Source organism: Hylobates moloch, unplaced genomic scaffold (assembly GCF_009828535.3).
Source record: "Hylobates moloch isolate HMO894 unplaced genomic scaffold, HMol_V3 SCAFFOLD_20, whole genome shotgun sequence".
Taxonomy (NCBI): Eukaryota; Metazoa; Chordata; class Mammalia; order Primates; family Hylobatidae; genus Hylobates; species Hylobates moloch.
Genome location: NW_026652295.1, coordinates 31,618,248 through 31,630,061, shown reverse-complemented (window position 1 = coordinate 31,630,061; position 11,814 = coordinate 31,618,248). Strand labels below are relative to the sequence as shown.

Here is an 11,814-nt window from a genome sequence, read left to right as displayed (position 1 = left end):
TCCCTCTCAACAGGGTCCTGCTCTGTTGCCCAGGCTGGAGTGCAATCAAGTGATCACAGTTCACTGCAACCTTGAACTCCCAGGCTCAAGGGATCCTCACACCTCAGTCTCCTGGGTAACTGGGACTACAGGTGTCTGTCACTACACCTGGATAATTATATATATATATATATATACACATACACACACACACACACACACATATACATACGTATATATATACACACGTATATATATACACATACGTATATATATACACATACGTATATATACACATACGTATATATATACACATACGTATATATATATACACATACGTATATATATACACACATACGTATATATATACACACACACACGTATATATATATATATACACACACACACACACATACGTATATATATATATATATATATATATATATTTTTTTTTTTTTTTTTTCCTTAGAGATGGAGTCTCACTATATTTCCTAGGCTGGTCTCAAACTCCTGGCCTTAAGTGATCCTCCTGTCTCAGCCTTTCGCAGCACTGAGATTACAGGTGTGGGGCACAACACCCAGCCCGTTAGTGACTCTCTCCCATTTCATTCAGTCCTCAACCCACTGCATTCTCCCTTTTTCTTCCCCACATCTCTGATGCTGCTCTCAGGGTGACCTTTATACAACCCAAACCAGTGGTCACTTCTCTGTCTCTATCTCTTGTGTGTCATTAGTGTGTTTGTGATGCATCGGCTCCTCTTTCCTGGACTTTTTCTCCTGTCTGTTGTCTTTTATGAACCCACTTCCTATTTGTTTTCCTCCTACTTTCTAGTCTTCTCCTTTTCAGCCTCTTTTTTCATGTCTGTGTTTGTCTGGTTGCAGGAGCACACACGCAGACCCTTGCTATTCTGACTACGTGCTTTTCTTGAGTGACCCGATCCAAATTTAGAACTTCACTTATAATGAGCTTCCTTCCAGTCTATGTCACTAACCTAGTGTAGCCTGGGACCCAACCATTTAGCTCACTATCCTCGGATTAACTCCATTTGTTCCCACAGAAATTCAAACTAAGCATGCTCCAAACAGAACATCTTACCTTCTCTCGATTATTTCATTTTTCGTCACCTTTGCAGTCACTGATGCCACAGTTCTCCACATTGTCTGGGTATTCTGGACTCCTTCATATCCCTACTTCTGGCACATGATTTAGTGATTCCTGTGGCTTCTCATTTCATTATTGCCATTCAAACCCATCTGCTGTCCGCCTCACCCCATGTTCCTGCCCCTGCCTACACCCTCATGACTTCCCGCCTGATGGCTGAAGAGTCCTATTGGTCTTGCTTTCAAACCAGCCTCCTCCAACCCATCCTCCCTACTGCTGCCCCCTCAAAACACAAATCTCATCATGTTACTGTCCTGCTTGAGATGCTTCACAACTTCCTGTGTCCTGTGGGATAAAATGCAAACACCTGCCATCAGCACACAAAGGTTACAGTGCAGCCCGGTCCACATCTCCCCTGGCTTCAGTCACACTGAAGAACTGCAGTTCTCCTTGCAACTTCATGCCTCTCTGCTCCTGAGCCTGCTTCTCCTGCTGGAAATGCCATTTCCCCTTTCTCTGCTTTGCTAACCTCAGGTAAACACTATCCCTATTTCCTAAATCTCATTTTTAAAAAATGCCATCTTTATGCTCCTGAGTGGCTCTAGTGTATGTCTTATGGTACTCAGTGGTGATCAAAATAACATATGGAAATAAAAAATTAAAAAAACACAAAATAAAATACACATGTAGCAATCTTCTTTTCTTGGTCTCTTTGGATTTTGGATTTCAAGCAGCTTGAGGACAAGGCCCAGGTCTTCTGAGTTACATCCTTAGTGCCTAGAGAGTGAAAATTCACAATGAGTGTTTATTTAACAGAATGAAAATTAACATTTGAAGGTGGAATTTGCTTTAAAATGCACAGACCTTTAGTTTTAGGCTGTGTGAATATAATAAAAACAAAGTAACCTAAGGTGAACAAACTACATCTCTGTAGCACAGCTTGTATGTCATGTTTTTCATTTGTTTTTTTCTTTGGGCTTCGTTTCTGTAGGTGCGTAATTCTCTAGCCCATAAACTCAGTGGAGGACCCTGAGCATCCGTGTGTGACACTGAACTTGCTGTCACTTGATGCATCCAAGGAGACGACTGGTTTTCCCCGTGTTGGGCTTGGAGGGGAAATCCTTGCTTAGGACCAACAACCATGCAGTGTCATTTCGCTTCACTTCCTCTTCCAGGCTGGACCCCATGCTCGCTAATTTTTATTCTTTTACTGTAATAGTAATAGACTTTTTTGTTGTCAACTTTTTGCTGCTTCTTATACATCAGGTAAAGCTAAGATACTATCCCATAGGTGTTTCAAATGCAACAACTTTTATTTCCAGGTAGGACTACACTTGAAGATATACATTCAACAAGAACATTTTGTGAATGTTATGTGAATGACAACACTTTTAAATTTACTGTGCCTTAAAATGAAAGTGTTTTGATAAAATTATATAAGGTTCCCTTTTTATTCTAAAAGTAAGAACATAACTTGAAGTCTATAAATAGCACTAAGACTCCGGAGGTCTTTTCATGTCCTTCATTATTTTTTTTCCCTGAAAGATTTTTATTTCATCATCCCACTTCCCTGCCTTTCTCTGTGGCTATATGAGTATTTTTTATGTCTGGTCCTGTAGGGGTTCTGAGATCCTATGGGAATGGGGTAGGGGGACTACGCAATTTTGTTTCTACCAGGAGTTGTGTGACTTGGGCGAGCCACTTTACCTCTATGGTCAGTTCCCCAATATGTAAAATAATTTCCTCTGTTAAATCAAGTTTAGCCTAAAGCTGCCTCCTCACATATTTTAAGTTTGGCCTAAAGGTTTCTCTGTACATCACGAACTATAGCAAGTGGAGTTGTAAACAGACCGTAGCCTACACTTGTGCCAATCACTGAGTTTTGGCCAATCATGTGTAGCTAACTGAACCGTGTTCAAGTTAGGCAAACATTGAGCTGTAACCAATCTGGCTGTTTCTGTACTCCACTTCTGTTTTCTGTATGTTACTTTTCTTTTTCTGTCCATAAACTTTCTTCCTCCATGTGGCTGTGCTGGAGACTCTGAGCATACTCTGGCTTGGGAGGCTGCCGGATTTGTGAATTGTTTATTGCCCAATTAACCTCATTTAAAATTTATTCGGCTGAAGTTTTTCTTTTATCAGGTGGTGTCATAAGTGGGGTTGGAAGTAGAGCTTCTAATGACCCCCAGCAGTGCTGAGTGACCTAGTGAGGTACCCTCCGGGCCCATTGTGTCTCTTTCTTTCTCAGAGCAGCTGGGGATCGTGGTAAGTTCTCTCTCAGATTCCGAAGCTCCATGGATTTGTGTGTTGAGCTCTCTGAGTTTCTTTGAGTAAATTTCAAACCCAATCAGGATCAAAATTCTTTGATCCTGATTGGGTTTGAAAGTCGAGAAAGAAATTGAACTGAGTCCAGGATCGGATTGGCTCTAGTAATTAACTGGCTCTGATCCGGTTAGAGGCCTCTTACATCTAACTGGATCAGAAAGAAACCAGTATTAAATGGCAATATTGCAGGGGTGTAAAATTTGGCTTTTGGAAATTCACAGGGATTTTTGTGTTCTACTCCTTTATTTTTCTTGTGCACTTAGGTAGGAAAAAAAATCATTGGCTAAGTTGAACAAGGGAACCTGAGAGCAAAGCCAATATTTGAGGTAAAAAATGTGATACTTAATTTCTGAAGAACTGAGTTCCTTCTGGATTATACATGCATAAGTTTTAGGCCCTGGAAGGAGCAAAGTCTTACAGAAATTGTCCAGGCATGGTGGCTCACACCTGTAATCCCAGCACTTTGGGAGGCCAAGGTGGGTAGATTGCTTGAGGCTAGGAGTTTGAGACCAGGCTGGCCAACACTGTGGAACCCTGTCTGTACTAAAAGTTAAAAAAAATTAGCCAGGCATGGTGGCATGTGCCTGTAATTCCAGCTACTCGGGAGGCTGAGGCACAAGAATCACTTGAACCCAGGAGGTGGAGGCTGCCATGAGCTGAGATCATAATACTGCACTCCAGCCTGGGTGACAGAGACTGTGTCTCAAAAAAAAATTTTTTTTTTTTTTACTAAAGATAACTTGCAGTAGAACATTCCAAAAGAACAACACTGCACTGAAGTGCATTTGAAAATGAGGGCTCCTTCATTTAATGTACATGAGGACTCCCTCATGTACATTAGTCTCATGTACAGTCTCATGTAGGGATGCCTATTGATATGCAGAAGCTTCTAAAAAATTTCAATATTTGCATTTAAAGACTTTACAAAAAAAGAATTAAAAAGCTTAAACAACTAATTGATTAAAAAAATTAAATCTGCCTTGCACTTTTTGCTGATGGTTGTGGGTGACAGGATTAGGCATGTACAGGATCATGGGACATGGGGAACTTTTTTCTCCCCAAAGCGGGAAGCTTAAGAGCTGATGAGATGGCTGAAAAAGATCCTTCATGACTGACAAGCAGCTGCCTGAACTTTTGTTTTTTTGAAATGGAGTCTCTCTCTGTCGCCCAGGCTGGAGTGCAGTGGCACAATCTCAGCTCACTGCAACCTCTGCCTCCCGGGTTCAAGTGATTCTTCTGCCTCAGCCTCCCGAGTAGCTGGGATTATGGGCACCCACCACCATGCCTGGCTAATTTTTTGTATTTAGTAGAGACAGGGTTTCACCATGTTGGTCAGGCTGGTCTCGAACTCCTGACCTCAGGTGATCTGCCCACTTTGGCCTCCCAAAGTGCTGGGATTATAGGCATGAGCCACTGCACCCAGCCCTGAACTTTTAATTTAGTGTCACTGCAATAGGTGGGTCCTTCTCTGGCCTCCCTGAACTCTGCCTTCCCCACCCTGCTGCAGACAATGCTTTTCCTTCTCTCTTTCTCTTCTTTCCTTTTTCTTTTTTTTTTTTTTTCGAGATGCAGTCTTGCCCTGTCGCCCAGGCTGGAGTGCAGTGGTGCGATCTCGGCTTACTTCAAGCTCTGCCTCCCAGGTTCATGCCATTCTCCTGCCTCAGCCTCCCCAGTAGCTGGGACTACAGGTGCCCGCCACCACCCCCGGCTAATTTTTTTTTTTTTTTGTATTTTTAGTAGAGACGGGGTTTCATTGTGTTAGCCAGAATGGTCTCGATCTCCTGAACTCGTGATCTGCTGGCCTCGGCCTTGCAAAATGTTGGGATTACAGGCGTGACCCACTGCGCCCGGCCTCCTTTTTCTGTCTTTCTATTACATCTTGCCTAGAGACCACGTGTTGAAACTCCTGGCTGGAGGTCATTCCACCCCACTTTGAATGGATTAAAGATGGCAGAGCCCCACCAGGGGCAAGTTTAAGCCTTACCAGTTCAATATTGGGCACTAAGCAGAGTGGCTAATGTCTATGTTTTGTCACATGTATTTTGCTGTGGCTGGAAGGGAAAATGTTAATTCAGTTCCCTCATGCAATCTCTTCGGCATCATCTTACAAAATTGAGAGGCTTTTGCCTATGGTTCTATGAAATAAAAAAAGATGATTTTCCTTTGTGTGGTGGCTTGGTCCCCAGGCTATGGTGCAGCTAACAGGGTCGCTAGGGCCACTCAGAAAGAGGGAACCCAGAAGCCTGGCATGCTAGCAAAAGGGTAAGAATTTCTTAGCAGTCAGACTTCTGGCCTCTCTCTCTGTGTGGAAATGGTTGTAGGAATGGTAAAAATCACTGTCTCCTCTGTGAAGTTTTAATTAATGATAAAAAGGATTTGTGAGCCAATCTTAAGCTGTAGCAAATCTGGTGTACTCTGTGCTATGAATTGGTCTTTCTGTGTCATTTGGTCATAAAAAGGGGTTAAATAGGATAAAATGTGGGCCTAGGACTCCCAGAAGCCTGCTGTTCAAGCCAGCCTGGCAAACTGGTCAGTTACAAACTGCAGGTCCCTGAAACAAAAAACACTGGATAGGGTTTCCCTCTCGTCTTATTTTATGTCCTTGGGAGCTTGACCTTATGACCACATGATGGTACTTTCTTTTGGTCTCCACCATCTGGAGGACAGGAATTTTGGAGTTCATGTCACAGTTAGCTCTAAAAATTATCTTGAGCAGTTAAAAGCCTTTGCAAGCTGAAAATTGGCTGCTCCAGGCTCCTCCTTCTGGGAGGAACAATGGAAACCACCAATAGTGTAGCTTAGTGGCTAAGGCTTTGCCATCTTATGATGGCGGCTAGGGTTCAATTCCGGCTCAGGGAATGAGACCTGTTTGATTTGATATCTTTGTGATCTTTGCTATTTGCTGATTCTCTTCCCCTCATGAACAACTTCTGACTCCTTGTCTTGAATTTTCCTTTCTCTGAGCTATGCTTGGAAATTCTAGAGTTTGTAAAAATTGCTTGCTACCTTTTTGAAAATAACTTGTACACTTGTGGTTAAGTCATAACCTTGTTAAGGCTTATTGGTTTCACCTGGGAGATTACCTTTGGTAAAGTTGAAAAGCCAGACATATTGGCTGTTTGGCTGGCTAAAGTCGAGTAATAAAAGATTTAAAATGATTTTGTTTAGGCTGGGCACGGTGGTTCATGCCTGTAATCCCAGCACTTTGGGAGGCCAAGGAGGGTGGATCACCTGAGGTCAGGAGTTTGAGACCAGTCTGACCAACATGGAGAAACCCCGTCTCTACTAAAAATACAAAAATTAGCTGGATGTGGTGGCTTGCACTGGTAGTCCCACCTATTCAGGAGGCTGAGGCAGGATAATCGCTTTAACCTGGGAGGCGGAGGTTGTAATGAGCTGAGATTGCACCACTGCACTCCAGCCTGGGCAACAGAGCAAGACTACATCTCAAAAAACAAACAAAATGTTTTTTTTTTTTTTAGAAAGAGCACTATAGTAAAAAGTCAGCTTAATTAAAAGTGGATATCCAAGCTATAGGTATATTTAAAAGGCCTTTTGGTTTTTTTCTCTTCTTGGATCTTTTTTTTTTTCTTTTTAGCCAACTGAATTGTTTTTCTCCATTTTGTCTTCTTGCCACTTTTGTTGCACACATGAGAGGACCTAAGGTAACTTCTAACAGCCTGGGACTCCTTGGGAAAAACAGAGGAGGCACTACAGATCCTGTTTTGGGATATACCTCTGTTTTCCTCACGAAACACCAGGAAGCAAAAGCAGATAGATCCGTCTCAAAATCTAAGGCTAAATATCCTTTTGGGGATGGCCAACACGGCGAAACCCAGTCTCTACTAAAAATACAAAAATTAGCCTGGTGCAGTGCTGCACACCTGTAGTTCCAGCTACTGGAGAGTCTGAGGCATGAGAATTGCTTGAACCTGGAAGGCGGAGTTGCAGTGAGCCGAGATTGCACCACTGCACTCCAACATGGGTGACAGAGTGGTTCTCTGTCTCAAAATAAAGGAAAGAAAGAAAGAGAGAGATAGAGGAAGGAAGGAAGGGCATTTCCACAGTTAACTGCTCAATGCTGGTGCAGTTTCTGAAAACTTCACAAGTAGGCACAATTGTAGAATATGGTGTCTTTTAGGAGGTTCCTGAAAGGATGGAAAGGATCCCAAAAAGTATTCTTGATTACAGGTTTCTGATAACTTTAGAATCATATCATTTTTACTGGGTAAGAATTCCTGGAGCTTTTTTTTTCACTGGGACGGAGTCTCACTCTGTCACCCAGGCTGGAGTGCAGTGGCACGATTTTGGCTCACTGCAAGCTCCGCCTCCCAGCTTCACGCCATTCTCCCGCTTCCTGGAGCTTTAATGAAAAGACTGACTGGTTTATAAAACTGCTATCCCAATTAGAACACAAATTAATTGAATACCAAGAAAATACTTTGCAAGTCTTTCATGCTAAATCAGCCAATACTGAAATTGTTTAGATATACAATTTGAATAAACTCTGTGGTCTAACTCAAATTACCTGTGATAACCCATCAGTTATCAGTGCTATGCACCTCAACTGGAGAAACAACCGTGTTAAGCATGGACTCATGGAGAACCAAGGGTGGCTGCCTTATCCTTCCTGAGCTTTTAAAGCTTTTATAATTTAAAGTTCTGCATTCCATGACTTATCATGGAAAAGATAAAATGATCCAAGTTAAATGCATATTGGTGTGGTGACTTCTAAATTGCTAAAATAGTTTATGACCAATGTTTGGTTTGCCAAACCCATATTCCTGGGAAGACAATCAAAGCTTCAGGTACTTTCTGCTACCTCATGAGCCATTTAAACATTTATGAAAGGATTTCAGTCAATTGTCATTTTCAATGCATGTTTTCTGGTTGTGTAAAAGCTTTCCTATACAAGTGAACTGATGTTATAACAGTAGATTATTATTTCACAGTGTATTTTCACCAGGTAAATAAAGCTTTTTATGGTTTACTGACTGAGGACAATCAACCCCTTCACAATCTAGAACCTGAAGATTGGATCTTCTGAGAACATCAGAGAAAGACTGCCCTTGCCATCCACGCTGCAGCAAACATCAGAACCGTGAACCTTGGGTTCATAATCTCACAACTGAGAAGGATGCCTCCACATTCTCGGAAATATACACCCATTGGAACCCTTAAGGTAAAGCTAACCAGGGTAGTTTCTCCCTAGGAGAAGATGGTATCCTTGATATGAACAGCTTTTACCAAGATCACAGATCAAGACTTCTCTGCTATAATGAGGCTCTTATCTTTGAGTATTTTTTCCCTTGCTTATGCCTCTATGAACAATAGAAGTGAAAAGGGGGTCTGTTATGTGCACTCATGGGGTAGGTATACTTTTATTGGTGAAGGGTTTTGCAGCCAGCCTTATACATGGATAACCTCACACCTTGATAGATGAAAGATGAAGGCCCAATGTAGGTAAGAAATTTTAATGGTACATAGGTTGCCTCATAATCAGTCAGAAACAGAACATTGATTCACTCCCCTATTCCACATCATGGGTTAAAGAGAACATTGCCAGGAGGACTTCACTCTTCTAGAAGGGCATTGTTCGTTAGGTCCTTTTTATCATAATTTGGAGTAAAACAGGCAATAATTAGAAATGTATCCCTCATGATAGGCTCTAGACAGAGTCTACTGTAAGGGCTATGGTTACACAACAGATTTTAAATTCTTTTGTGAAAGTTATGCTTAATAATAGGATTGCTGTAGATTACTTACCGGCTAAACAGAGAAGTATCTGTGCAGCTGCTGGCACTTGTGGCCTATGGAGAAATACATCACGTCAGGTATTACAGAGATTCAGTTGTAGGTAATTAATGAAGAGACTGCTTAGTTAAATGAGTAAACTCTTTATTTAGCTCATTCTTTGATCTATTTAATTTCAGGTGGTTTGGTTTATGGGGACCGTGGGTAAGGAGCATACTCCAAACTCTTGGTATTATCCTCCTGATAGTCATAATAGTAGTCTACCTGGTGCACTGTATTCTCTCGAAAGTTTTAAATGTTTGCATGCAGCCATCTCTAGAATGTCAAATTGTCTCTCTTCAACTAGAATGACAAGAGTGATAGAAATGTATGACCATGAGGGCACTTTAACCTATGAATGATGTGCCGAGACTGGAAACCAAAAATGATGGTAACTGAGAGTGGCGCTAAGGCCCTAAACTTTGGTCACATTCTCACCTAAGTGAGAACCTGATCAAAAAGGGGACATTTTTAAACAAAATCATGGGAGGCCATTGTTTTGGACTTTAATGAAAGTCCAAATGCACTAAGCCCCAACAGACCAGACCAAACCAAAATGGAGTCATTCATGCTAAATGTGACATAATTAAACTACGACTTTAAGGAAACACATAGATCCTAGAACAGACCAGGTTTTGTTTTTTTCTCCTATAAACAGAACGTTCCAGCAAAAGGAGGTACCCTCTAATCTAACCCTTACAAAAATAAAATAAAATAACCTGAAGTCCTCGTTCCCCCTTACAAAACTCATTGTTCTGCTATTTCCCAGGGGGTTTCAAGACCAAATAAGTATATTTACAATGGTGATAGTGGCATCGATGACTAAAGTTTTGGTAAATCTCTCAAAATTGAGAAGATGACCGAAAGAGGAAAATTGTTAAATCAAGTTTAGCCTAAAGTTGCCTCCTTACATATTTTAAGTTTGGCCTAAAGGTTTCTCTGTACATCGTGAACTATGACAAGTGGAGGTGTAAACAGCCTACACTTGTGTCAATCACCCAGTTTCGGCCAATCATATGTAGCCAACTGTTCAAACTGTGTTCAAATAAGGATACACCCAGCTGTAACCAATTGGGTGTTTCTGTACCTCACTTCTGTTTTCTGTATGTCACTTTCCTTTTTCTGTCCATAAATCTTCCACCACATGCCTGCAATGGAGTCTCCGAGCCTACTCTGCCTTGGGAGGCTGCCTGATTCACGAATCGTTCATTGCTCAATTTGACTCTTTTAAATTAAATTCAGCTGAAGTTTTTCTTTTTTTCTTTTTTCTGTTTTTTTTTTGGAGACAGAGTCTCACTCTGTCACACAGTCTGGAGTGCAGTGGCACAATCTCAGCCCACTGTAACCTCCTTCTCCCGGTTCAAGTGATTCTCCTGACTCAGCCTCCCAAGTAGCTGGGACTACAGACACCACGCCTGGCTAATTTTTGTATCTTTAGTAGAGAGAAAGAGGTTTAGTAGAGACAAAGGGGTTTCACCATGTTGGCCAGGCTGATCTGAAATTCCTGACCTCAAGTGAACCACCTGCCTCGGCCTCCCAAAGTGCTGGGATTACAGGCGTGAGCCACCGTGCCCGGCCAGAAGTTTTTCTTTGAACACTTCTATGTGGAAGTGTGAGGATTCAATGAGTAAGTTGAGCACATGGTACATGTTCAGTGAATATTTTCTGATCGTGTTCAGTGTTATCATTATTGGAATGGTGTGAGGGATGTGTAAGTCTTCAGAGACCAGGGACACAACTGAAATCTTCTATGAGTCATTTCTATCATTGTTTATCCACATTCCTTTTCTTTTCATTCATTTTGCATTTCTCATTTTCTGTGTTATTCCCTTGCATTCCTAAAAACTTTCCCGTTACCTGCTTGCTTCCTGTATTCTGTGTAGTTTCCTACATGTTCACCATTCTGCAGTCTTCTTCCCCTTCATGCAGCAGACCGTGTGTCAATGTATGCAGAGTTTGTGCAGACACACAGACCCTCTGGGGAGTATATGTTTGAATTTGATGAAGATGAGCAGTTCTTTGTGCACCTGGACAAGAAAGAGATGGTCTGGCATCTGTGAGAGTTTATTCATGCTGTGAGGGGTGGAAAATGAAGGGACCAGGGATGGAAAGGGATGGGGGACAAAACACTAAGCTGGCAGTCCTAACTCACTGTGTTTGTTCTACTCCAGGTGTCAAACTTTCTCAGTCAGAAGTTGACATAACAAAGTCACCAGCTTCAGGTCTCCTTTAAAGCTCCAGGCCTAGCTTTCTTCTGAATCTCTGCTCTTCAACCACAATGACTTATGTACCCCAAGACCCCTCCACCTCCTGGCTACCTATGATCCTCCTGCACCTAGCACTCAGCAAATGGTCTGACATTTAGATAGCACTCAATCAATATGAAGAATTTAAAGTGTAGTGACAAGGTGGTGCCCACACTGGATGGTCTGTATGCTGTGATCTCATCAGGGACCTTTCTCTGCACCACATTTTTCCTGAGAAATCCCAGAGTTCAATAAATACCTGTGTATGTCAGAGCTGGACACATCTGATGCCTTTCTGTGACTCCTTATATGCTCAGTTCCCTAGGAATGCATATCCTGGACCTGTAATTGTAGGATACAGGTGCATTA

The 11,814-nt window shown here is 41.9% G+C and overlaps 1 long non-coding RNA gene across 2 annotated transcripts; it reads left to right on the top strand.

The window, feature by feature from the left end:
• Nucleotides 1–453: 453 nt before the first annotated feature.
• On the top strand, nucleotides 454–11,810 carry LOC116460252 (uncharacterized). Of its 2 annotated transcripts, XR_004245762.2 has the most exons (4): nucleotides 454–1,615; nucleotides 3,224–3,346; nucleotides 8,359–8,588; nucleotides 11,371–11,810. It is a non-coding gene; the product is annotated as an uncharacterized LOC116460252 (long non-coding RNA). The 2 variants fall into 2 exon arrangements; XR_009211356.1 differs by lacking the exon at nucleotides 3,224–3,346 and having other exon boundaries at nucleotides 11,371–11,807.
• The last annotated feature ends 4 nt before the right edge of the window (nucleotides 11,811–11,814 follow it).